The following is a 26,219-nucleotide window of genomic DNA, read 5'->3' as shown; positions in this document are numbered from 1 at the left end:
TCAATGTCTCTTTATTCATGGCAACTATGTGTATAATAGTTTTGGCTGAACCGAGAACTTTAGTGCTGCAGCTAACTGAAAGACTTGAGGATCAGACAATTCCATTAGTATTGCTAGGCTGAGTTTAATTAGTAAAGTTATTTTATTATTAGTGGACAGAATAATGACATAATCTATCAAACTATTAACTAAGGGAAATATATGACATTTACACAACAGTGTTATATTACTTTGGAATATTTCTGTTTCACAAATAATTTGCAAAGAAAATGCTTTCAGACTCTAACCTTACTAACAAGCAAAAAATAAAAATTCATTTACGTCAATAACAGAACAAGACAAGACAGTGATTTCATACTGTCTAAGCCTTTAAAATGATCCAAGAAACATGTTGAGTCAATCTATTTTATAACCATTTTGCCCAATTCCCATTAAACTGGAATATTCCACCCTGAAGATTGCTGTTTAGTAAATAGACATTTTATTAGTGATAACTTCATCAGAAATTGTAGTTTCCTGGTCTTATTTCACAGCTGATGTATTATTTCATGTCACATGAAAAGCTTCCCTCTCAAGTCCATCCAATGACAGAGATTAAGACAAACCACAAGAGCGAGAGCTTCAGATTGCCTGCCCAACAAAAAGGTCTCTTATAACTGCAATATGGGCACACTTGCAAAATCTTCTAGTTGATGCTCACTGTTTCTTAGTTGCTGACACAGAAACTCAGAGACCAAGGACACAGAAAACATCACTTAATGTGTAACAGAAAAACTCTTTGTGAGCGGTTTTTAAATGTCTCTTACCAACTCTGCAAAACATTTAGCAGTGGTTTACGAGACCTCTGGCATTCAGAAAAGTTTCTAAAGCACTGTCTATAGAAAATATATGTTCAATAAGAATCCTAGTATCTGTTATCATTTTGGAATTTAAACCACACCAATATGAAAGTATAGAAATTAAAGTACGGTGTGGCTTTTGAAGAAAACATGAAACCATCATAGATAAGCTACACCAATATAAAAGTATAGAAATTAAAGTACGGTGTGACTTTTGGGGAAAATATGAAACTATTGTAGATAATTTACCAGCTAGATACTGAAAAATACACTGATTTAATAATTCAACGCACAAAAACTGCTAACATAATTTAAGGGTTAACGCATAAGAGCTGGTACAAAAAGAAGAAAGAGAAAGTAATCTTACTCAAAAAATTCTATTAATCCTCACTAATGTTCTATTTTGCCTCCCCTAGGTACTAATTCTTCGTGAGAATGCCAAAATGCTAGATGATGTTACCTGGGGTTTCTCTTTACAGTTTGTTGCTGTAATGTTTATGTCATAAAAGCTAACAGGTAAGCAGGCACTGCATGCATAGCAGAAAGTCAGTGTAGAGTTCATGATAGGTATTTTGTTTATACCTCAAATAAGCTAAGTGACTGGCAAAATAATTAACATGGTTTTATTTGTTTGTTTACATCAATTTAAAAATATACATGTGAAATTAAAAGTTTTGCTGGGGGTGAATTCTAATTGGAAAATAATCTTGAAGAACATATACATCTATTATTCATTTGCTAGTTGCTGACAACCCTGTCTTTTACATTGTATTTTGATAATAGAATTCTTATCGAAATATTATCTATCCTTGGTACGGTTACTGAGAGTCAACTCTACACTCACATTTTTTAATATCATGTTATCTGACATCTTCATTATAACATCCTATATTTTACAAAGCAAGAGTACTTAATAGCAAAAGTGATGACAGCTTGTAGATAAAGGAGCAATTTCTTTTAAGGTTTAGAGGAGGTTAGGTAGTTGTGTCAAAGCAGGGATTGTACCATACAAATATGGTAGCATTTGCTGATAAAGAAGATGTGTGTGACTACCAACAAAGAATATCTGCTCTTGATATTATATATATTTTGAAACTGAAATATATTTGTAAAATCAGTTCCAGAAGTAAAACTTGGCAGAACTTTGCTTCAGCTCATTGTGGAGAAAAAAAAGGATTTCGTTTCCCAATTTAAAGTGTATTTTTAAAGTAAAACGATTTTTTTATCTACACAAATATCACAGAGAATCAGTTTTCAAATCTCTAAAACAGTATTTATTTTCACATTATGGTTCGCACTGAAATTGGGATATACATTGCTAATGTGGCATCCTTTTTGTTGTTCTGCTCCTGTCTTCAGAAGGACTATCCACTTCGGAAGGACTATCCACTTTGGAAGGACTATCCATTCTAAACTGTGGCTCCAGATATAGACACATTGCTTTCCAGATGACAAACATGGAGAAAATGAAGGGTGGCTACTACTATGATTCCCATTTTACATATAAAGAATTTAAATACAGAAGGTAAAGGGATTTGTCTAAGGTCACATAAATGATAAAAGCACAGCCAAGTTCCTGAAACAGACACAGAAAGACAAACTCAAGTGTCCGTGCTCCTACCCATCATTTGACACTGCCACTATGATAGGAACAGAAGACAGAAAGAAGTGTGGGCTGGGAGTGAATGGCAGAGAAAGCAGATTGAGCTTTTAGCTGGATGCAAAGAATAATTTCAGAGGAAAAGGAACATGTTCATTGATACTTTAAGTTTGACTAGTGACTCTTAGTGATCAAAATGGACAGTGATCCTGGACAATTGCAAATGTTCTCATTTGTTTTTCCCCCCTATGTGTTGAGTTTACCCTTTCCTTCGTAACAGCCCCCCCTGCCATTTTTTTACCAACTTGAAAATTTGTACTCTCACTCTGAGATTAGGACAGTGCTTTACTTACAACTCAGTTTTACTGGAAAATATTATTATACTTGACAAAATGCATAAATCAGTTCTCTATAGCAATGACTATTTTGGAAGTTAGATAGATACTGAAATAAAACTAGCAAAAACTGCTTTGCTCTTATCTTCCTGGGAAAATTTAATAAGAGGCAATTTGGAATTTTTTCTTATTCTTTTCAGTTGGCCAAAATTGTGATTTCATAGTTCGAGTTTGCATTTCAGTGGTTAGCAAGTCTGATTTTTTCTTTACTTGTCTTTTCTTTCTTTCTTTTTTTTTTTTTTTGTTTTTGCTTTGAAAAAGTGGGAAGCACAGAATGAGAGGAAAAGATGGATTTAGTAAGGCATATTTCAAGACAATTCCATGTAGACAGAATGAAGAGATGATCCTTGACAGAATGCTTAGTTTAAAATGAACATTTTCGTGTGGGAGCTCTTTATGCTCATAGCAATAGGCAAATATGGCCTCTTCCTTCCTTTCTCCCTCCACAATGAATTTATGCTAACTAGAAGCCACCTATTTTGAGACACGCTGTACTGAATTGTAGGATAGTAGGAAAAGTCATGGAGTTGATATACTGCAAGGGGAGCAGCTTAACAGCAGCTTTAACTGATAATTCCTATTTTTCTGCAGGCTCATTAGCGCAAACAGTGTGGAATTGGCCAGCCATGGTCCTAATCAGTACGGTTGTAGGTTAGGCATTAGGCGTTAGGGTTTCTAGAAATTGGACCCCTGATAGCTCTTAGAGCCCGAGCCCAGGCCTTATTTCACTGTCCTAAACCAGTGGAAAAAATCACAGCCACAGCACGTTTAATTTCACTGAGTAGTAAGTACTGGAGGAAAAATCCTTTTGAATCACTTTGGATTTTCATTAATATGTTTAATCATCTCTTGAGAAATCTCTAGTTAAGCAGCCAATGAGAATATGATGCCTCAAATTATGAAACTTTTTGTGCACTTTGATGTAGCCATATAGAATGCAAGAAGGAAAGTATTAATAATTTATGTCCCCAATTTGTCAGTTTTGATACAAATTGTTTTAAATGTTTAAATTTTATTTACTAGAACACAACAATTTTCTACCACTAAGTGAGATTTCAGGATTCACTCCTACCTTCTCCTTATCCTACTTTGAAATGGTGAAGACAACATAAACATCAGTCAAATATTGTCCAGTTGGTAAAATGTGACATTCTGGTGACAGCCCGTAATAGGAATAGAAAATGGCATATCATTAATCAAGTTACTTGATCTATCAGAAGAAGGTAGAATTGGTGGAAAGCACAGCCCCCACTATATTCTCAAGACAATATCTGCAGGTATTATTCTGAAGCTTCCGTGCTAAGGACCCTTTTGTCCAAAGTATTTTAAGGTCTCCTGCAAGCCCTTTTCATTAATCACCCGCATAAGCTACATGGAAGACTCCCAAAACGGGTGGAGAGAATCTTGTGTTGAGAGACCTTCAGAAACAGATGACAAGAGCACCCCAGCCTGAGAAGGGGTCATGTAGAGTGGAAATATGAGCTCCTGACCCTTGACCCCCTTGCCTCTTTATTTTGATTCCTTTAACAATACCCGTTGGCAGGCACAAGCAGTAGTGAGTCTTTCTCTCTTTTGTTAGGCTTGGGAAAAACTCCGGACAGCTCACTGTGTCTCCCACGTAAAGGCCTGCCTGGTTTTTAATTAGAAAGAATTACAACTCACACAACATTTTTTTTTTTTTTCCAAAACATGCTTTTTAAAGTGACCTCAAGCAATAACAGGTTTCTCAAATTTCCCTAACCAAATGAACATAAGTTTATGAAGAATCATTTTATGAATGCGATTTTGTTTCTTTAGTGGATCTGCTTGGATATTTAAAATTCTATCTGCTTTGTTCCAACAGGTTAAGGAACTTCTGAAATGACTTCCCAAATGTTGGTGGCTACGAATCACAAACATAAGAAGTGTACTGTAGCTCTGGCAAAGCAATATCTTGGTATGCTTTTACAATTTGGGAAAAATAACAAAATTATATTCTAGAACTGCTTACTTAAATAAAAATTCTATAATAAAATTTTAAGTAGTGCTTCATATAAAATACATTAATTTTAAATGGTTTCCTCACTTTACATTTGATAGTTTGACATTCTAAAAGCTTAGCTGATTGTTACTCTGATCAAATAAGATGCTCTAATCAAATAAGATTTATTCCAAGAAAATTTAAAAATGTAGCACATAATGACATCACATGGCCTGTATTTCAGTAATTCAAAGAAAAATAAGCAGAGAGTTAATAGTCAATTAACACTGATATACAGTTGAGGGGGGGGGGATTCAGATTTTTCCATTTACACCAGAAATTCTCAATCCTGTACCATTTCTTTTTAATGTTTTCCTCAGCTACTTTCTCCTCTTCCTACATAAGTAAATACTAAACTGTACTCTTCCCCAGTATTTTTTATTAAAATTGTCTCCCTGGCTGATAATCACACTCCATTATCTCTCTAAACATTTTAAGAAGTTATTTAGTGCCATTCTGGAGTTGGTAAAAACAAGCGTAATGTGGAAAAGCAGCCAAAGTCATTTCATTTGCTCATTTTTAACTCATACAAAAAAACAAACAAAAAAACCACCCACTTCAAGCCAGGTGATGCCTGTATTCACAGTACTCAATAGGAGGATTGCAAATTCAAAGCTGTTCTGGGTTACATGGTGGGGTTAAAACATGTTTAAGCTACATAGTAAGATCCAGTCTAAAAGAAAAAAAAAGTATTTTAGTTAAATTTGAACCATTACCTTACTACTAAGACTTTAAAATAAATTTCACAATGTTGTTTTTTTTTTTTTTTTGACTACTGCTGAAATATTAAATCACTCTTTTCTTGATTAGTTAAATAGTCAAAAATAAAATCAAATGTGATGCTTTTCTCCTTGAGATTCATGACTTATTGCTTTAGCGCAGAAGATTGAATTATCTAATTACTCATTCATGGAAAATAAACCATGTCTATTCAAAGCTTTCTCCATAGTTAGACTTATCAAATTTGGGGCATTATGGAGTTTAAGGTAACTCTTGAAAGCAGTTAGAAACAAGTGCCCACATCTTGAGAAGTCCAACCTGTTATTCCTGCAAAGACAAGTGTTAAAATGAAGAGAAAGAAGATATTTGCAAAAAAAAAAAAAAAAAAAAAAATGGAAAAAATTCAAGATATATGACTGCAATTGATGCCTTATTTAAAAAAATACTATTAAAAACAAGTCAGTGCTTTTACTGAATTTGAAACCATTCTATAGAACCTCTAATTTTGAAACATGTTCCTTATACTACCGTAACATCTCCCTTAATAAAATCCAAAAGCTCTCAAAAATTGAAAAACTTCTCTTAGGAAAACTCAAAAGATACGAAAAATATCATTTTTCCATTTTAAAAAATCTATAAATAAGCTGAGTTTATAATAGTCTCTTTCTAACTTACACACTTGTCATTAAGGCCCTTCTTGCTCCTTCTCCATTATTACTTCCTTTCCATTCGTCTCCATCTCTTCCTCTTTTTTCTCACTGGCCCCAAATGGACCCAAGCACCATCAAAAATGCTCAGATCTCTCTTATTTGAAAACAAGCTAAAACAAAACAAAACAGAGGCCACCGACTTCCCTCTTTTACCATGCTGCTCTCTCCTTTTCTAACATCTGAAATTCCTGAACTTGGTGTCTATTTCCACACATCAGTTCATTGATACCCATACCAATCAAGCTACTGTATCAACAAAGCCATTGAAACTGCCATTGCAAGCAACTCTTATTCCTAAATGTAATCTAAATCCCAACACTTGCTTATCTCTATACCATTTGGCTTTGTGGAACACTTCATCTACTTTGACCTTTTTTGAAAGCACACCTTGGTAATCTTCTTTTTCCTTTTCAAAACTGCATGATTTATGTAATTTTAAACACAAAAGAGTTTAAAAGTGGCACATATAATTCTACTCACCTAGATTCATCTATTGGGAGTGTTCTATTACACTTCCACATTTTTCCGTATTTTTTATTTGATGCATATTATTTCATGCATATTATTTTATTTTGTGAAAGTCATTCATGCTAAATAGAACTACAAGTGTTTTTTTTTTTTTTAGTTAAGTTTATTCATACAATTTAGGTATACATAATGATCTCATTCATCATAGGGAATTTGTACCTGTACATGATATGACTTGATTCTTTTCCCCTCATTTCTTTACCCTCCTTTCAACCACTCTTCCCCTACTTATTTACAAAGGCTTTGTTTCCATTTTTTCCTTTTTTTCTCATCATTTTCTCTCCTTTCCTTCCTCCATCACCCATGGTAGTTCCTCTTATCATTTGAATATTTGCACTCCATCTTTTTTCTAGGCAGATAGGTAGTTAGAAAGATAAGTACAAATGCAGGTATGTGTGAGTAGGCATATACTAAATTTTTTGTACCTTTTGAACATGGGTTTTATTTGCAGTACATCATTTTTCTTTATCCTGTGATACATCTATTTGTATTTTCTAAGCATGTTCTCTTAAAATATCCACAATATAATTATTAAATTTATGAAATTTGACACTAATATAATCCATTTAATATCATTTACAGTATTTATTTCTAATATAATAAGTTTTATGTTTTTTAAAGTTTGGATTAGGTTATTTATCTTTCTTTTACTTTTGCCATTGGCTTTTTTGAAGAATGAGAGACAATTACATTTTAGCAATGACCATCTCATGTGGTCATCAGTGCGGTTTTACGGAAATGGCTGGATACAGGCTGTGTGATGCTGGTATTAAGGGTGTGACACTAATATTAAAAGTGCCCCCTCTGGGAGTGGATCACACTGCCTAAAACATAGGTGGTTAGGAAGGGATAAAAGGGGAAGGCAGGGTGCAGCTGCTTTGCTACTTTACCGTGAGCACTTTTTCCTCTGCTATCGACCTCTCCTGCGATGCCCTGACTGGGACTCAGCCAATGATGCACTAAGACCTCTTAAAATATGAGCTAAAATGAAATTTCCTCCTTTAACTTTGAGTATTGAATAATTTGTCTCAACAATAAGAAAGTAACCAAGACAATGACAGTGGGTTGGAAATTAAATCACCTAATTTTATGCATATTTTACTCGACAGATATTATGTGGCTTTAAGTACATCTGTTGTATGAAATGACACATCATATAAGATAGTCTATTGTGATATTTCTGAAAGCATTTTTACTAAAAATTTTAATCATCACAATCAACAAATATAACTGCCAGATAAAATGCAATGAAATTTGAAATTCAGGAAAGCTATAATAGGTTAGGAAGATTTAAAATTTGGTGTCTGAATATTTTCATAGCTAAATTTGTTGTTTCTATCAGTACACTACACATGATCTACTTTAAAAGAATATAATGTATGAGGTGATTATCTGAGAATGATTTCATTATGAAATCATTAATGAAAAAAGGTTAAAAAAAAAAAAGAAGAAGAAGAAGAAGAAGAAGGGCCCTCTACTGGAACACTGGAGCAGTCCCCAGCATGGCCTAGCAGCCTTGGACTGCCACTGCTGCCCCCCCCACCATGGGAACACGTGGGCAACTCCAGCAGGCCTGAATCATCTGGGACTGCCACCGCTTGGCCCACCCCTCCACAGAAATTCCTGGGACACCTGTGTCATGACTGAGCCTCCTCGGTCTGCTGCTGTGGGCCCATCCCTGGGGAACACACTCATCTCCTGGACCTAGTACTGCAGTTGATCTTTGGTTCAAACCACTTCTCCCAGAACCTTGGACTACAGTGAATTATCATGCTGGATGGATGGGCAACTCAGGAACCCCTCCCCCAAACAGAAGACCACAGCAGGCTCCAGTCAGTGTGGTGAATTTGCCCCTAAAATAGAGGTCTACATTGGTAAATAGGAGTGGAAGTGAAACTCCCTTCAACTGTCAGACCTTGAGGAACCTGACAAGAGATTGGGTAATCCCCTCCTCCATACAGAGAACATCAGACAGGTTGAGGAGTACATCAATAAGGCCTCTGCCAACTTGGAGAAAATTATAAGAGCTTATAAGATCACCAGTGACACAATAGGACCTCAGCTGACAAAAACTCTAGAGACAGGGAAATCTGGTAATCTGCAACAACCTGAAGACATAGCAACATCAGGAACTAAGAACTGACCTACATCAATATTTCTATGTTAGTTAGCCCAGAAAGAATATAGGACTCATGCAACAGGCTCTGTAGGAAGAATTCAGTGGCTGGGGATTTAGCTCAGTGGCATAAGCACCTGCCTTGTAAGCAGGCGGTCATGAGTTCAATTCCTGGTACCGGTGAAAATGAAAAAGACAAAAAAAAAAAAAAAAAAAAAAAACCAGGAAGAATTCAGGTGACTGGCTCTCTTTTACATTGTGGTACCCAACAACTGGACAAACATCAACCACACAGTAGGATCCTAAATTCACACTAAGGACAGTTGAGACTGTTGGGATTGAAAGACCAAATATTTACACAAAGGTGAAAATGATAAAACGAAAAGGTAAAATGTAATCTTAAACATCTAGTCCATCAGGAGCAAGTACAGGTGACACTAAAATGGAGCACTTTAAAAGTTGTACACCAGGAATCTCTGAAAGCATAGCAAATGAAGTAAAGAAACAAATCCATGAAGCTACACAGAAAATCAAATTAGAAACAATCTCTTATGTAAAGAAAGAAATAACAAACTTAGTAAATAAGTTGCTCAACATAGATAGAGAAGAAATAGATTTTTAAAATGCAGGACCATGGGAAACTGAATGAAACTTTAGATGAATAATGCAGAAAACAAATAGAATCCATGAAACAAATTCAAAGAGATATTCGAGGAAAAAAAAAAAACTCATTGAAAGCTTGCAAAACCATTTAAATGAAGCTGAGGATAGAATTTTAGACCTTAAAGACAGGATGGCAGATAGTGATCATGAAAGGGTAGAATTTATAAAAACAACAAAGCATCATGAAATGACAATCCAGCAGCTTCAAGATGATGCCAACAGAAACAATATAAGACTAATAGGCATCAGTGAAGATGCAGGAGTCAATGAAAATGACATAACTAAACTATTCACAGAAGTAATAGCAGAAAATTTCTCACACATAGGAAAAAAGTCTGCTATACAAATAAGTGAGGCATACAGAATGTCAGTCACAACCAACATAAATATATACCCAGACATATAACGATTAAGATCCGAGACATACAGCATAAAAATAGAGTATTAAAAGCTGTTAGAGAAAAGACACAGCTTATCTATCAAGGAAAGCCTGTTAGAATCATGGCAGACTTTTCAGCACAAATCTTCAAGTTAAGATGAGCTTGGAGTGAAATATTTCAAGCCCTGAAAAAAAAAAAAAAAAAAAAAAAAAAAAAACTTTCAACCCAGACTGATATACCCAGAAAAACTGTCGTTCAAATTTAATGGAGGACCTAGATACTTCCATGACAAAGAACAACCAAGGGAATTCATATCCACCAAACCAACCCTAAAAAGAGAATTGAAAAACATGCTAGATAGAGATAAAGATGACCACAATCTCTAGAACAACAACAGAAAGAAACCACAAGGCTGGCCAAGAAAATAAACAAGGAAGAAAAGCAGGAAACCAACAATAGGAACACAACATGGCAAAGTCAAGCCAGTACATATCTGTGATATCCATGAATGTAAATGGGCTCAATTCACCTACTAAAAGAAACAGGTTGACAGAATGGATCAAGAAACAGGATCCCAAAATATGCTGTGTACAAGAAACACATCTGGCTCAAAAAGAAACTCACACATTAAAAGTCAAAGGGTAGAAAACTGTATTCCATGCAACAAGAACCCAGAAAAAGCAGAGGTAGCTATTCTAATTGCAGACAAAGTGAACTTCAAACCTAAAAGGATTAAACAAGATAAAGAAAGCCACTACATCCTTGTAAGTGCAAAACTACAAGAGGAAGAATTAACAATTATAAATATACATGCACCAAATACAGGAGAACCCAACTATATAAGGCAAATACTAATGGGCATGCAAAACAAAATACAGAATAACACAATTTTAATAGGAGAACTTAACACTCCCCTGTCGCAAAGAAATAGATAAACTAGACAAAAAGTCAGCAAAGAAATAACAGAACTGAGTCACACATGTGAGTGAATGGACTTAGTGGATGTTTACAGAGTGTTCCACCAAACACATCAGAAAATACATTATTCTCAGGTGCGCATGGGACATTCTCCAAAGTAGACCATATATTACCCCATAAAGCATTCTTAACTGAATGCAAAGGGAGTGAAATTATCCCATCCATAATATATAATCATAGTGCACTAAAACTGGAAATCAGTGGCAAAAAAAAAGGCAAAACCTGCATAAATACCTGGAAATTAAATAACAATCTTCTGAATAACCAGTGGGTTACAGACGAAATTAAGGAAGAAATAAATAATTGTATTGTAATACCTACAATACAATGAAAATGCAGATACAACATACTGTAACCTATGGGATGCAATGAAAGCAGTTCTAAGAGGGAAATATATAGCAATAAACAGTTATGTCAAAAAAATGGAGCAAACACAAATAAATAACCTAATGCTACATCTCAAGTTTCTAGAAAAGGAAGAGAAAGTCAAACTCAAAGTTCACAGAACAGAGAAAATTGAAACATTAGAGTAGAAATTAATGTATTGGAAACTAATAAGACAATACAAAGAATTAATGAATCAAAGAGCTGGTTTTTTGAGAGAATAAACAAAATTGAGAAGCCCCTGGCCAACCTTACCAAGAAAACACTAAAGTCCATGCAAAAAGGACTAAAAAGAAGGAAATTACTACAGATCCCATGGAAATTCAAAAGATCATGAACACCTACTTTGAAAATCTCTACTCACAAAGGGTGGAAAAAAAGAGGAAATGGAAAGATTTCTAAGACCATATTGAACTACCAAAGCTCAGTCAAGAAGATATAGCAATTTTGAATAACCCAATATCAGCTACTGAAATAAAAAATGTGATTAAAAACTTACCAACGTAGAAAAACCCAGGTCCTGATGGATTCACAGCTGAATTCTGTAAGAAATTTAGAGAATATTTAATGCCAATACTCTTTAAATTCTTCAATGAAGTTGAAAGAGAAGCAATCCTCACTAACTTGTTCTTGGAGTCAAGTATCACTCTGATATCAAAACCAGAGAAAGACCCAATCAAAAAGGAGAACTATAGACCAGTCTCACTAGTGAGCATTGATGCAAAGATTCTCAATAAAATATTAGCAAATAGAATGCAGCAAATCATCAAGAAGATTATACACCATGACCAAGAGGAATTCATTCCGGCAATGCAGAAATGGTTCAATACACACAAATCAATAAATGTAATATACCACACCAACAGACTCACAAATAAAAGTCACAAGATCATCTCAATAGACACAGAAGAAGCTTTTGATAAAGTCCAACGTCTTTTCATGATAAAAACCCTACAGAAACTTGGAATAGACAGTATGTGCCTCAATCTCATGAAGGCCATCTATGACAAACCAACAGCCAACATTATATTAAATGGGAAAAAAAGAAAAACCCTAAAATCAGGAACAAGACAAGGATGTCCACTATCACCACTCTTATTCAGTATAGTTCTGGAAATATTAGCCAGAGCAAACAGACAAGAGGGATAAATAAAAGGAATAAAAATAGGAAATGAAGAAGTAAAATTATCATTATTTGTAGATTTTATATATATATATATATATATATATATATGTATGTATATATATATCATCTATATACTCTATTTAGTTGGGTGCCCTGTATTTGATGCATGTATATTTATAATTTATGCCTACATAGAAGACTCCAAAAACTCCCTTAAAAGATTGCTAGAGAGATAATAAACAAATTCAGCGGCATAGCTGGATACAAAGTCAACACTCAAAAATCAATAGCATTCCTGTACACCAACAAAAAATTCACCAAAAGAGAAATTATGGAAATATCACCTTTCACAATAGCATCTAAAAATACTAAATACCTAACCAAGAATGTAAAAGACCTATATGCTGAAAATTATACTAATCTAAAAAAGGAGATTGAAGGGGATATTAGAAATTGGAGGGATAGTCCTTGCTCTTGGTTAGGAAGAACCAACATTGTGAAAATGGCCATGCTCCCATACCGTTACACAGATTCTAAGCAATCACCCCATCAAATACCATTAACATGCCTTACAGATCTAGAGAAAACATTTGCAAAATTCATCTGGAAACAGAAGAAACCTAGAATAGCGAAGGCAATTGTGGGCAATGAAGGCATGACAGAAGGTATCTCAATTCCTGACTTGGGACTATACTACAAAGCCACAGTGTTAAAATCAGCATGTTACTGGCAAAGAAATAGACCTGAGGATCAATGGAACAGATTAGAAGATACAAATGCAACTACAAAGACACTCAGCCACCTGATATTTGACAAAGGGGTTAAACAAGTTCACTGGAAAAAAGATAGCCTCTTTAATAAATAGTATTGGAAAAATTGGCTTCCCATATGCTGAAGACTAAAAATAGACCCATGCCTATCACCATACACTAACCTAAAGTCAAGATGGATCAAGGATCTAAGTATTAAAACAGAAATACTAAATCTACTGGAGGACAAGATAGGTAAAAATCTTGGAGACACAGGGGTAGGGGAAGAATTCATTAATAAAATGCAAACTGCATGGTAAATACTTCAAACAATCAACAAATGGTATCTCATATTACTAAAAAGTTTTTGCACTTCAAAAAAATATCACCAACAAAGTGAAAAGAAAACCCACAGAATGGGAAAGAATTTTAGCCTACAATCCTTCAGACAAAGAATTTATATCCAGAACATATAAAGAATTGAAAAACATCAAGCCCCCCAAATGCAAAGACCCTTTCCAAAAATATGCATCAGAGATGAACACACAGTTCTCAGATGAAGATATAAAAATGTCAAATAAAAGCATGAAGAAATATTCACCATCAATGGTCATTCGAGAAATGCAAATTAAAACGGCATTGATATTTCATCACACACTGGAAAGAATGGCTGCATCAAGAATACAACTGATAACAAATGTTGATGAGGATGCAGGATGCACCAAATATTGGTGGGAATGTGGACTGGTGCAACCACTGTGGAAATCAGTATGGAGATGCCTCAAAAAACTAGGATTAGAAGTTCCATTCAAACCAGCTATTCCCTTCCTGGGTGTTATCCCTGAAAAATTGAAAATGTCATGTCACAGTGATGTATGTGCACCACCATATTCACAGCAGCACAATTTCTGATAGCTAAACCCTGGAAATAACCAAAATGCTCATCAACTACAGAGTGGATGAAAATGATGTGGTATTTTTATACAATAGAATACTATTCAGCTAGAAACAATGATGATCTTGAGGTAAATAGAGGCAACTTGAGAATATCCTCATAAGTAAAATAAATAAGCCTCACAGTAAATATATCATTGTCTCTCTAGTATAAAAAATAATAAGAACTGAGAGAATAATGGGACCCAAAAAGTATAATAGATATTATAAAAGTGAGAAGGAAGGAAAGTGCTCTAAAGGCTATTATAGCATGTATAGTGGGTAAGACATGACCATATTACTAAATTTCTACTAGATCACTGAACAGAAGAGATTGCATTGTTGATGTTTGAGTACCTACCAACTTTTTTGCTTTAATATTGTAACTTTAACAACTATTGTTAAGATGACAATATGTAATGTATCAACTAACAATTTTATGATTTTAATTTCTTTTTAATTCTGTGTTCTATTTTTTCTCATTTTTTCTATTTTTTAAAAATTTTCTCTTCTTTCTTTAAATAAAATTTAAAAAACATAAAATTTTTTAAAAGAAGGAAAAATGACCTTTTCTTGACTACTGTACACTGGGAACATTCAAAGGAGTTTTAAAATTATGAACAAATTAACCTACCATTCTAATAGCACTGTTAAACATTTTCAGTGATGAGTTAATTGCATTGTACCAGGTGGTGTAAAGCAAAATCAGATTTGTGCAAAATTTGCTGGAGTAAGAGCAGGAACATCTTAAAAGAGCATCAGTGCATGAAGACAGTATGCTCATCAAGAAGAACTTCATTTACCAAGAATAGACACACACCTCTCATAGTACTGTTCTTTATTTTATTGCTCTTCATAAACAGTGTGTTTTGGTTTCATTTTTATAAATTGAAGATTTGGGCAAAACCACGATTAGCAAATTTTCATTAGTGTATGCCCATTTTAGGACCAATATCCAATTTTAGTAATTTTTATTATTTTTTAAAAACTCTGTAATGGCTCCTCATCATCTACTGAATTTCACATAAGGTCTCCAGTGTGATGTTCAACATCTTACATTATGTATACTTAAGACATATTTCCAGTGTTTTCTTTGTTATCACTTTTTTACCCAAACTATCCATGTAAATTTTTATTTTTAGTGCATGTTCTCAATGCATAATGACTACATTTGATTAATTTTTACATTTTAATCATTTTTTAATTTTTTTGCCATGATGATCTGTAATTATAAAACTTTGATGTTACTATTGTAATTATTTTGAGTTACCCCAAAATAAGCTCATTTATGACAGCAAACATAACTTGGTAAGTGTTCCATGTGTTCCAAGGTATTTATTTTCCCTTCTAATGTCTTCTGGCTTCCTATTCCTCAAGAACAACAGTATTGATATTAGGCCAGTTAATAACCCTATGATGATTTATATGCAGTCACATGAAAGTTAAGAGTCACATGGGGCTCAGGATTTAGCTCAGCAGCATAAGTAGCTGCTTTGCAAGCACGTGGTTGTGAGTTCAATACCCAGTACCAGAAAAAAAAAAAAAAAAAAGTCACATACCTCTTGCTTCAAATCAAAAGCTAGATATGACTAAGGTTAGTCAGAAAAACACATCAAAAACTGAGACAGGCTGAAAGCTAGACCTCTGTGTCAAACAACTACACATTTTGAATGCAAAGGAAACTTTTTAAACAAAGTTAAAAGTGCTACTCTGAGTAACACTTAAATAATATAGAAGCAAAATCTGGAGATTTTTGGCAGCAAAATCTGGAGAAAGTTTGATGATCTGGATAGATCAAAGCAGACACAACAGTGCCTTCAGCAAAGCCTTACTACCCACAGCAAAGCCCAGCTCTTCAATTCCAAAAAGAAGATAAGTGACCTGCAAAACAAAATTTAAAGCCTACAGATTTTGGCTCATGAAGCTTAACAAAGGAAGTTCTTTTCACAGGTGAGGCAGTTGGTACTAGGGGAGCTCGGCCAGTAGCCCAGAAGATCTTTCTGTGATAATTAATGGAGATGGCTTTAGTAAACACAAATTTTTCAAGGTTAATGAAGCAACCTTATATAAGAAGTAGCCACGTAGGATTCTCATAGCTAGAGAGGAGAAGTCAATGCATGCCCAACTTCACAGCCTCAAAAGGTAGACTGCTTCTTCTGTCACAAGGTAAAGCAACTGATGACTAATTTGAACCCAACATTCATTTGTCACACTGAAAATCTTAACAGTTATACCGAATCTATTTGCCTGTGCTCTGTAGAGGAAACAAATTCTGGATGACAGTACATCTGTTGGCAAGATGATTTATTGAATATTTCAAATTCACGGTTGACACTTACTGCATAGAAGAAAAAGAACTCCGTTCAAAATATTTCTGTTTAACTGGGAAAAAAAAAATCTTAGTGAACTGTGCCTCAGAGGACTTCTGTCTAAATCATATAAAGAGTTTAAAAAATCAGATCCCTAAAACTCAAGGACCCAATCCAAAAATGAGCATCTGAGATGAATGCAAAATTCTCAGATGAAGAATACAAATGGCAAATAAATACATGCAAAATGTTTATCATTGTTACTCATTAGATAAATGCAAGTTAAAACCATACTGAGATTCCATCTCACTCCTGAAAGAATGGCCAAGATCAAGAAAACTACTAACAACAAATGCTGGACAGGCTGTGGGGAAAAAGAAACTCTTCTGCACTGTTGGCAAGAGTGCAGACTGGTGCAACCTTTGTGGAGGTCAGTCTGGAGATACCTCAAAAGGCTGGGATTGGAAGTTCCATTTGTTTCAGCTATTCCACTTCTGGGCATGTTCCGAGAAGAACTGAAAACATCATACCACAGTGATATATGTGCACCCATGTTTATAGCAGCACAATTTGTAATAGTCAGATATTGGAAACAACCTAAGTGTCCATTAACTGAGGAATGGATAAAAAAGTTGTGTATTTTCATACAATGGAGTACTATTCAGCTCTAAAGAATGATCACATTGAGATAGTTACTAATAAATAGACGCAGCTTGAGACCATACTCATAAGCAAAATAAATCAAACTCACATGTATAAATACCATATAGTCTCCCTAGTGTAAGAAACAATAAGAGTACATAAGAGTTTATGGTAATCATGATTCCCCATTACATTGTTTTTGAAGCTTTATAATGATCACATTCAATTATTTGAAATGGATTTGTCCTGATTTGTTTGATTTTATTAGCTGTGAACCGCTAATTTGAGGGAAATAAGTCATTATAATAGCCAGTACTGATGTAATATCATCTTACTCTGAAGTCCTATCATGCTCTTGCTCTTCTTCTGTTTCCATTGGCTCTATCATGTTGTATCTTATTGGATTGTATTACTTGTAAAAGTATAAACAAATTTTCTATAGAAAATGAGATAATATAGTAGCCATTGTTTGTTCTCTTATTTTGTCCTGAATGTCCTGTAATACTCTCATTCTCTTGAATGTTTTTATACTTTTTTGTTGTGTTTGAGACTATTGTATATGAAGTTATACTCAACTATTTCAAAGAAAGAAACTTTGTGGTAGTTACTGTTAATTACAGGTTGTCTTTTGGTGAAGTACTGTGTTGCTTACATTGTTCTGATCTTTGTTATGTTTTGTTTGTCCTAATCTCTTTAAAATAAAAAAAATCAAAAGAATATTTCTGCTTATTCATAAATGTATGTGGTCATCCTAGGGTTCTACTAGAGATGCACAAGGAAAGTGACATTTGTCGATGTCCGCTCCCGGCCGGCAGGAAGGACACACGACAAAGTCTGGCAGTGGACAACCTTTTCTTTTATTTTTCTTCTCCGTACAGCCTGCCCTGGGATCGCTCCCAGCCGAAGCCTCCTTTGGTCCGCTCCCCGCGGCTCCTTCTGGGCTTCTACTTCCGGGCTTCTTCTTCCCCCCAGGGGTGGCACCAGTATATATACGGATACAGTGTCCAATCATGTTAAAGTGAGCAAGGCAAGCTGATTGGCTAACATCATCAGTTGCCAGGCAGACTATATTGTTGAGCGGGTTGCTTACGCGGTAAGCAGGAAACTAACGTGCTCGATGGGAGGGGTAATCTACCTCAGGCTTTGCTCTTTCCTACAGGCCTCACGTCCGCCAAGTGAGGCGACCGGGCTCGGGGCTGCGGCTCCCAACAGACATTGATTTAATTAGTGCTAACACAGAATTCATTTTGCCACCCATGGATCAAGGAGTAATGTTGACTTTCAAGTCTTACCATTTAACAAATACAAGAATGGGAATATAGGTCAGTGGCACAGCACCTGACTGGCAAAGGCAAGGTTCTGAGTTCAATACCCAATATCAAGAGACAGGAAGAAGGAAAGAAGGAAGGAGGGAAGGAGGGAAGGAAGGAAGGAAGGAAGGAAGGAAGGAAGGAAAGAAAGAAAGAAAGAAAGAAAGAAAGAAAGAAAGAAAGAAAGAAAGAAAGAAAAATTTGCAAAGCTATTGCTATCATTAAGATTGTTCTTAACAAAGTAAACAGAACATTTCCTGGAAATGATTCACCATTTTACATATCATGAGTACATTTGAAATTCATGGGAGGAGAACAAAAGATTGAGGTTAATAGGACTTTCAAAAAAGTCGATTCCAGCTGTCATGGATGGCTTTGAGGGATTCAGAGCTACAGTGGAGGAAGTAACTGCAGATGTGGTAGAAATAACAGAAGAACTAGAATTAGATACACAGCTTGAAAATGTAACCAAATTGCTGCAGTCACATGAATTCAAAGATGGTAGCTGCTTCAATGGATAAGCAAAAAACGGAATCTACTTCTGGTGAAGATGCTGTGAACTGTTGAAAGGACAACAAAATATTTAGAATATTACATAAGCTTAAGTAATAAAACAGTAGCAAGCTTTGAAAAGATTCACTCCATCTTTTAAATTCTATTGTGGGAAAAGTGTTTTCAAATAGCATTGCATGATACAGAGCAGAATTTTATGAACAAAACAGCCAACTGATACAGCAAACTTTACTGTAATACAACTTCAGGAAATTGCTGCAGCTGCCCAACATTCACCAGTCACCACCCCAATGAGTCAGCAGCCATCCTCATTAGCAGGACTCTACCAGCAAAAAAATAACTCATTCAGATGATCACTAGCATTTTTAGCAGTAAAATATTTTAATGTGTAATGCTAAGGCATGCATGATAGATTATAGCATTCAGTAAACATAGCTTTTGTATGCACTGAGAAACCAAAAGAATTTGCATGAATCATTTATGGATATATTAATTTTATTGTAGTGGTATGGAATCTGCAATATCTAAAGGAAAGCCTTATATTAAAAAAAAAGTCAGATCAGATCAGAAAACTCCTCTAGGTAAATGGGGAAATTGTTCAAAAATACAAAATGGTGGAAAGTACAAACAATGGATCTGATTAATTCTTTTAACATATAGTCTCCAACTCTAGTATTCAAATTTTGTAATAAACACAAAAATGGCTGAATTAGATGGATAGTCACTAGTTTTAGTAAAAAGAGTGGTAGCAACTTTTGTTCATTTGTCTCATTACTGCATGGGTCCTTTAATTCAAATATGGCCAGGACACTAATGCTCAGAAAAAAAAAAAAAAAAAAAAAAGGGAATTTAGCTACAATTCCATGAAATATAGGCACAATTCCATACATAAATTTATTCATGTGTATTTTGAATTGTATTAAAATGAAAAATATTCTCAGGAGGTTGAGACAGGAGAATTGCAACTTAGAGGCCATGTAGCCTACATAGTTCAAGACCAATCTTAGTCACAGAGCAAACCCCAAAACAAGGGAAAAAAGGAAGAAAGGAAGGATGAGAGAACAAGAAAGGAAGGAAACAAGAAAGAAATAAAAAAAGCCAAGGGAAGCAATCAGTTTGAAGGACGTCAACTGGAGTTTCCAGTGTAAATGGAAACACTGTCAGCTTTTAGTTCATGAAGTGTGGGCTTTTTCCTCTCTTGTTAAGTTGACTAGACTGCAAATTTGCAAGACTTGAATAACTATAACAAAAAATTAAAGGAAATGAATGTTATTTATCTTTTATTTTAGTATTTACATCAAAGTATAAGGAATAATATAAAAAATAATAAAAACTATGGATATGAGTCTATCTTTACAATTTAAAGGTTATAACAAAACGAAATAGGACACAGATTCTCTATTGGTTTTATAGGAATTAGTTCTGAGGTTTGTAAGTTTAGTTGACTAATCACTTAGTTATATTTACTTCATTTATGACCTAGAATTGCATTTCTACTGGATTTTTTCACTGAACACCAAGAATTGTATTCCTGCATAGACTAACAAACTAGCTATGCTCATGCTGCTTAGGGGCCCAAGCCTGCAAAGGGCAGCTGTGGTCATGTATTATAAATGAGCTAAAGGTTTTCTAAATACTTTTATTTAGCAAACTCCAAAGTGGTAAGTGAATTTTGATACTGAAAATATGTGCTTTGATTTCCTCTTTCAAGATATTCCTTATTCTAGGACTAGCTTACAGAAAGTATAAAGAAAATGACAAGGAAAATGTTCTTGGTTTTCACATTAAACAGTATAAGCAGAGCTCAGCTTTCATATTCTGATGAAGCAGACTTGATAATACCAAAGAAGAATAAAAGAAGAATGGGAATTATAAATCATTGATAGTTTTAAGTGATTGTGAAACTTGGCAACAATGCAAAAGAGCAGGTAATGGAGACTACTACATATTTGGAGCCAACCACCGGTGTTTACAACACCGTCTATAATAAAGTTATTGAGTGGATGCTGTTTAAAAAGCAGAATCATGGGTGAACTCCACAGCTTTTTTGCTTCATTCAAGAATTCAGACTATGAAGACTCAAAATGATGCCTATATGAACACTCTGAAAAAATACCATGAGAAACAAGATAGACATGAAATTTATTAGGAATTAAGGCAAATAGAGAAATGCCTCATTCTCAAGATATTCACTGAACATAGGAGCTCCAAAACTATTGCGTCTTTTACCTATTTTCATTGAAATGCTGGGAATTCATTGTAGCATTAGAATTGACTATTTCTAATTTTTGTACTTACATATGAGATCATTTCTACAAAGACTCTGATGGGTTTTTGGACAGATGTGACTTTCACATGCACAAGAAACTATGTCAGAATCAAGTAAAGGTCAGCATTTGGTACATTTAAACTCATTCAAAACATCAAATCAGTACCTATCCTATCTATTCATGAATACAATTAAGTTAACTTAAATTTTTAATTAATAACACATTTGTCTTTCATTTTTATCAAAATGTTTAACCGTGTGAGAATTTGCCATCTCATACTCAGGCAAGAGAGCTGAGACTCTGTTTTAGGCAGATGAAGTTTAACATATGGAGTTTAAGAAGAATTCTTTAAAAAATGTGCGTTAGCATTTCAACTAAATTTAGCCAAGCTAAGACTGTCTCTCAGTAGGTAAGAAAGTGACAGGTGTGGTGTACAAACCTGGAACCAAAGTTTGGCTGCTTTCTTTACTAGTGGTGGGAGATGGATTCTTTTCCACAGTGGAAATGTACTCTGTGAGAGTCAGCCAGAACCCCAGCCATACTCAGTAAGTGTGTGGACTAGCTTTTGACAGTTTAGAGGGTTTTTTTATGTGAAAATTAAAGGAACGATAATTTAATCTTTGAATATGTGAACATAATTTGCAGTTGAAGAACTTTTTCAAACTTACTTTCAGAATGTTAACTGCGACGGGGACACGCTCAAAGTTTTACTTTTTTTTGGCATTCTCATTATTAGAGGGGCTGTATTGTAGACATGTGGTTCATATTCAATCTGACAAGTCATGTAGCGATTAAAAATTGGAATGCTTTGACAGCAGGGTGAGCATGAGGATCAGTTGCCACTGTAACTCCCCATGATGGGGAGAGCCTGGCAAATGACTCAGATCTGGTAGGGGGGTAGTCTTCAGCATCAGTGCACAAGGCAGAGAGGACTGACAGTCTCACCAAGACAGCACCTGGGGTGGCAGATGCACTGGCCAGTTTCATTGCTTGCCAGCCTGTTCTTTGTGGTGTTGTCTTTTAACAAAATGAGAACTAGGATTTTTCAGTCTTGAGATATAGATTGTAAGGCTGGTTCTGGAGCTCAAATAGTGATCTGAAATATATTTTAATAACTAAGTGTATGTGTGCATGTGTATATGTTGTGTGTGTGTGTGTGTATACACTGTCCTGCAAAGTGATATTATATCCTTAAAGCTATTAAATCCTTGAGCAAAATTTAAAAGTAAGAATGACTGCAGAATTCTAATTTATGCTCACTTTTACTTAGTATCAACCACTAAAATCATTATTTTATCCGTTTTCTCTACTTCTGGCATGAATTGAAATGTGTCGTTGATCCTAATTGACATATACATTTGTAAACGACAAGAGTGCTGGTGTTATTTTCATAGCCATTAGGAAATATCAAACTGAATGCTTCAGATATAAAATTGTCATTTATAAGGGGAAAGAACTGTTTCATGAGCTGTTGTTGCTTGTGTGCATGTAAGTATGAACAAATTAGTTTCTTCTTAAGAATAAATTTTTCCATTAGTCCTGAGATTTCTTGGAGTGATTGAATCCGTGAAATATAAAGCAAAAGAACCAGCACAAAATTCAAAGAAAGATATATAAGATAACAATATGTAATTTATTAACTAGTGATTTCTTACTATTTTTCTGAAATTCTGTATTATTTCTACCTTTTTTTTCTTTTTTGCCTTTTTTCTCTAAAATAAAACCTATGGAGAAAATATAAATATTATTATAATGTTAGAAATCTATATTTTGCACAAAATAAATGTTATCAAACTTTGATTTTATAATGAGCACTGTGAGGAAAGCTATCAAATTATAACCTAAAACATTTTAGTATTTTAGGCTTGACTCAAAGTATTTCCAATGTATATCACATTCAAGTGGAATGACAAATAAATATTGCTTAAGGTTAACAATTCATAAAACAATTCATAACAATTCACAAATTCCTGCAATGATAAACTTGTATCTCAACAACTATCAGTAGTAATTAGTTGAAGCCTTGTGTTTAGGTATCTTTTTTAACTATTAAATTCAGTAGATTTGTGTCAATCGCTATCATAGCCTAACTCTGGAACTCTTTCATAATCCCAGAAACAAATATGTACCTCTTAACAATTATTCTTCATTCTTGCTATCATGATCCTCACCCTAGGTGAGGATCTAGTCACCCTAGGTGACTTATCTAGTTTAGTCTATAGAGATTTGCCCTTTCTGGAAATTTCACATCAATTAAGTTTACAAAAGATGTTCTATTTTTTTTTACCTAGTACAGATTAAGAATTATATATGTCAGAGCCTCTATGAATACTTCATTCCATTTTATTGACAAATAATCTGTTGCACTATATTTTCTTTATCTTTAGGTAATCATTTGGACATTTTATGCTGTTAGCTACTATTAACAATGCCAATATTAATAGTCACTTTCAAGTTATTGTGTGGGTATGCATTTTCATTTATTTATACACATATCTATTGTGGGGTTCTTGAGTCACATGGTAAATTTGTATTTAGCATCTTGATATCTACTAATCTATTTTCCTAAGTGGCTGCCCACTTGCATCCGTAAATTAGAATTCCAATTTCTATCTATTTATGGCAAAGCTAGTTTTCATCTGTTTTTTTTTTTTAATTTTGCCACCTTACTGGGACAATATTTCATTGTGAGTTTAATTTACCTTTTTTCCATGTCTAATGATAATGAACACCATTTTATGTGCTTTTTTGTATACTTTCTTTGCAAAAAAGGTCTATTCAAATATTTTGCTAATTTTCCTAATGTATATTTTTATTTTTGTTGTATGAGTTCTTTATGAATTGTGGAAACATATACCTTTTTAGACTGATTTTCTGAATGGTTTTCTATCTGTCTCACCACCATCTATTGAAAAGATATTTTCTCACCACCGAGGTGTCTTGTCCTCCCTGTCAAAAAATTAATTGACCAGAAATGTTAATCTTTATTTCTATGCTCAGTTCTATTATATTCACCCATATTCATCATGTTTAGTACCAGTCTCTCCTTATTATCATAATTTTGTGATAATTTTTGAAATTGAAAATATGAATCCACTTGATTTAGTCTTTATTTGTTTAAGTTTTGATTTGGCTGCTTTGTTCTTTAGGTTTCCATGTGAAATCAGAATCATGTCAAACCTGCAAAAAATTATGAGCTGAGATTTTGGTAGAGATTACTTTGAAGAATTATGATTAATTTTATGTATATTGAGTTTTGTCAAGTGATCATTATTCCTTTTAAATATGAACTACATTTTAAGCAAATGAGAGGACTTTCACATAGTCTCTTTTTTTACATCTGCTTTTTTAATGATCCTTAGGGCTTCCTTGTTTCTGAGATAACAAATGTTCAATATTGGTCGGGACGTCTCCTGGCTTAGCCTCAAAATCAATCATTTCTCCAAGGAACACTGAATGCTGATTCACTTCAGTGGCAAATGATTTTTAGAGACTTCAACTAGGAAGCAGGGGTCCTCACCACTACAGTATTCATGGGCTCTTTTCCGGTGAAATACCTGTCATATATGCTATTTTTTTTTTCGAAAGTAGCTGTATATATATATATATATATATATATATATCACTAATGAGTTAAATTTTGAACATTTGCACATCCATGTTAGTGTTTGTTATTACCTATCTTTTTGATTATAGCCATTCTACTACGAAAAAATATTTTATTTTGGTTCTATTTTTCCTTCCCCTTATAACCATTTTTAAAATCCTGTATATGATGTTGAAAAAGTCTTTAATGTATTAAAAGTTTATCTATATTATATATAATAAATTTTGATAAACACTAATATTTTAATTTTAAAATTTGATATTTACTTTGTTTTCATTCTTTAAATATAACAAAAACATTTAGTCAAAGTAATGTAGTTTGAAATCACTTAAAGTAGCATACTATTCTCTTTGATTATTTCTCTAATTGAAACAAAGTCAGTTTAATGTGTTTCAGTTGCTTTTTTTTTTTTGTCTTTTTCCTTTTTATCGTACCAGGGATCGAACTCACGACCACCTGCTTGCAAGGCAGGCGCTTATGCCACTGAGCTAAATCCCCAGCCCCTCAGTTGCTTTTTTTAACTTTTAGGAAATTTTTAAACTTTAATTTGTATTGCAATCATATCAAACAGCTACATCACTCTGTAGTAAAGTGAAGTCATAGATTTGTTTCCTTATTTGTACCACCATTTATCTTGTTCCTCCATAAAATAAACTTCATTGTTAATTTGTGAATAATTTTCCTATTTTTAATAAAAGGAAGTCATCCATATGAATGTTTATATTCATACCACTCTTTATAGCAGTGTCACAGTTGCCGTTTTCACTTAACCATAAAATCTGGCCCTATCACAGCAGAATGGGCAGTGCATGTGAAAAATATCTAGGAGTCCCATGTAAGGAAAAAAAAGAGAGAGAGAGAGAAAGAGAGAAAGGAACAGAAGAGCCCATAGGATAAGAAAAAGTTGGTTCTTCAAAGACCATGTACTAAAGACTTACTCACTTGGTGAGTGAAACAGATGGTTACAAAATTTTGAAGAGATGAAGGATATCATTAGCTTTTACTGTTAACAGGACTATTCTGAAATGTAGAACCTGGGAGAGGCAAACATATAAGAAAGGAGACTAGGCTAGAAGTAATTATAATATCCAAGAGAAAAGTGACATGGAAATACCTGTAACCAATGAGGAAGCTGTGAAGGAGGTGAAACACTTTGCTTCTGGGTAAAGTTTCTTACAGAAGCAATGATCACTCCTACCAAATTGGTTGTGCAATGAAAGGGGATGAAAGAAATTACTGATGATCACAAACAGCATCCAGAAGGAAGCAACTGACAAAAGTAAAATGAGCAAGACTACAGGGAGAGCAGTTTTCAGGGAGGAGAGAAAGATGATCGCTCTGGGCAAAGTGCACCTTCAATTTTCATATTAAAATTATTAAAAGTCTCTGGGATTAAAGTTCAAATTGTAATTTTCATTAAGTCAAAT

At 34.2% G+C, this 26,219-nt stretch overlaps 1 long non-coding RNA gene across 4 annotated transcripts in view; it reads right to left on the bottom strand.

Moving 5' to 3' along the window:
• LOC111753403 (uncharacterized) overlaps positions 1 to 26,219 on the bottom strand; it is a 93,688-nt gene that overhangs the window by 40,632 nt on the left and 26,837 nt on the right. For 3 of the 4 annotated variants that reach the window (XR_010047609.1, XR_010047611.1, XR_010047610.1), the window contains one exon: positions 11,833 to 11,875. The exons of the other annotated variant lie outside the window; for it this stretch is intronic. This is a non-coding gene — a long non-coding RNA (uncharacterized LOC111753403). The remainder of the gene's footprint in view (positions 1 to 11,832; positions 11,876 to 26,219) is intronic. 4 annotated transcript variants of the gene reach the window in all.

Source organism: Cavia porcellus, unplaced genomic scaffold (genome assembly GCF_034190915.1).
Source record: "Cavia porcellus strain 051 isolate PalLab524CR breed Dunkin Hartley unplaced genomic scaffold, mCavPor4.1 scaffold_5, whole genome shotgun sequence".
In the NCBI taxonomy this organism is placed as follows: Eukaryota; Metazoa; Chordata; class Mammalia; order Rodentia; family Caviidae; genus Cavia; species Cavia porcellus.
Note: the sequence above shows the minus strand (reverse complement) of the source record. Positions and strands in the feature narration are given on the sequence as shown.